Source organism: Elephantulus edwardii, unplaced genomic scaffold (assembly GCF_000299155.1).
Source record: "Elephantulus edwardii isolate Elephantulus edwardi_28Jun2011 unplaced genomic scaffold, EleEdw1.0 scaffold00016, whole genome shotgun sequence".
In the NCBI taxonomy this organism is placed as follows: domain Eukaryota; kingdom Metazoa; phylum Chordata; class Mammalia; order Macroscelidea; family Macroscelididae; genus Elephantulus; species Elephantulus edwardii.
Window position 1 is genome coordinate 5,751,030 of NW_006399766.1, and position 2,762 is coordinate 5,753,791.

Sequence of the window (2,762 nt, forward strand, 5' to 3'; positions counted from 1 at the left end):
ATTGCATGGGACGAGCCTACCTAATTTTCTCTCAAGGAGCAGCTGGTGGATTCAAACTGCTTGCTTTTTAGTTGATAGTACACCTCCATATTAAGCCACTAGAGCTCTCTATCAACTCTTAAGATTAAGAACAATATTAGAATACCACAGTGGGTAGAGCTAGCGTGCAACTATTTGAACTTTGGCAAATATGAATTTTTGTTTCCATTGTCCATTTATATTGATTAACTTTTTTTGTTAGGCCAGTACAAGAGCTATAGCAACAATGCCTCTGCTATTTGTTTACTCTTGGGTTTGGTTATCTTGAAATATCATATTTATACAGAGGTTCCTTGTTATACTAGATTTTTCAAGTGTATTTAATTGAGATGAACTTTGTCCAGGCAGAAAACTGTGTTTCTATCAGAAAATGTGGCCTATGATATTTATAATATCATAAATTTGGTATTTCAAAGGCATATTTCAACAGGAAATGTCCATAGTTCCTGGAAGGCTTTAGAGAGTCAAAATGCAACATATATGTGTGCATAGAATATATACGAATGTGTATGTATAAAGAAATATTTCTGTACATTTGTATATATATATATATATACAAAAACGACTGAAACAGCACATCAGCAGAGAACTGCCAGAAGTCCAGGCTGGGTTTAGAAGGGGTCGTGGTAATAGATATATTGTAGCTAATGTTAGATGGATCTTAGCTGAAAGCAGGGAATACCAGAGGAATGTATTTCTGTGTTTCATTGACTATGCAAAGGCGTTTTACTGTGTGGATCATAGCAGACTGTGGCTTACTCTGAGAAGAATGGGAATCCCAGAACATTTAATTGTGCTAATGAGAAACCTATACTTGGACCAAGAGGCAGTCATCAGAACAGAGCTAGGAGACACTGCATGGTTCAAAAGTGGGAAGGGCGTACTCCAGGGATGTGTCCTGTCTCCATACCTTTTCAACCTGTATGCAGAGCAGATTGTCCGGGAGGCTGGGCTTTATGAGGAGAACTGGGGGGTCAAGATTGATGGAAGATCTATCAACAATTTGCAATACGCAGATGACACAACCCTGCTTGCTGAAACTGAGGAGGACCTGAAGCACTTGCTGCAGAGTGTCAAGGACTGCAGCCGCCAATATGGATTGAGGCTCAATGTCAAGAAGACAAAGATTCTCACCACTGGACCAATTGGCAGCATAAGGATGGATAATGAAGAGATTGAGATTGTTCACAGCTTCAGTTTGCTTGGCTCCACAGCCAACATTCTTGGCACCAGTAGCCAGGAAATTAAAAGACGTATTGCCATGGGAAAGTCTGATGTTAGGACCTCTCCAAAGTTCTGAAGAGCAATGGTGTCTCTCTGGAGACTAAGATGTATCTGATACAGGCCATGGTCTTTGTAATCACTTGTTATGCATCAGAGAGTTGGACAATAGTTGGACAATGACTAAGGAGGATAGCAGGAGAATTGACGCCTTTGAGCTGTGGTGCTGGAGAAGAGTATTGAATATACCATGGACTGCCAAGAAAACAAACAGATTCATCCTGGAGAGGGTTAAACCAGGCTGTTCCTTTGAGACAAGGATTCTGAGGCTTTGTCTAACATACTTTGGACATGTTGTAAGGAGGGACCTGTCCTTGGAGAGGGACATCATGCTTGGGAGGGTGGAAGGACAGTGCAAGAGGGGAAGCCCCTGTATGAGGTGGATTGGTTCAGTGACTGGGGTAATCGGGATGGGTGTGTTGGAGACAGTGCGATTGGCACAGAACAGAGCAGAGTTTAGGGCTGTTGTACATAAGGTCGCTATGAGTAGCAAGCTACTTGACGGCACATAACAACGACAATAGAAATAGAAATAGAAATAGAAATAGAAATAGAAGTAGAAGTAGAAATAGAAATAGAAATCTGTAGAAATCTATATCTATGTATCTCTATATATCTCTCTATGTCTCTCTCTCTCTCTCTGTCTCGGGGAGAGACAGTATATGAGAATATGAGTGCAAGTCTGGATAGCTTAGTGCATAATATGTTTGATTGCTAACTAAAAGGTCAGAGGTTTAAATTCCACAGACACTTCACAGAAGAAAGATGAGACAGTTAGCTTCCATTGATATTTACAATCTTGGAAACCTGATGGAGGATTAGAATGAGTTGGAATTGACTCAGTAGCAGTACATTTGGTTTGGTTTATTTAGCTGAAAGATTGATGGTTCAAATTCACCCTGAAGACATGCCAATAATCTGCTTCTGAAAAATAAGTACTGAGAAACTCTATAGGAAAATTTTACTCTGGCATATGAGGTTCCTGTAGAAAGAACTGACATGATCACCCTGGTTTGGTGTGGTTGGCTCAGTGACGTCCATTCTGTGTGCTCCTCACACTGATAGTCATTCTGTAAACAGGGGACATAGGAAGGTAATGGATATTGATATTCATTATATGTACTGGGGGGACAAAAAACCTTGCTGAGCTTGTATGTCTTCTTGAAAGTATATTTAAAAATCATCTTGAAAAATGACATATTTGAGCATCATAAAGAAGTATAGTTTAAAATGTATTAATCAGTCCATTTTCTTCCAGTATACTAAGTCCACTATCTGAACAGAAATAACACCAGAAATTTATTAAGGACTAGCTGTCACAGGATTCTTTTTTTTTAAATTATTTCATTTTATTAGTTTTAATGAACATTTACAGGGATTTTGGGTTTTCATTCCTTCATTGCTGCACCATTCTCTCTACCCTCATCCCCAGTTTGTTCTTC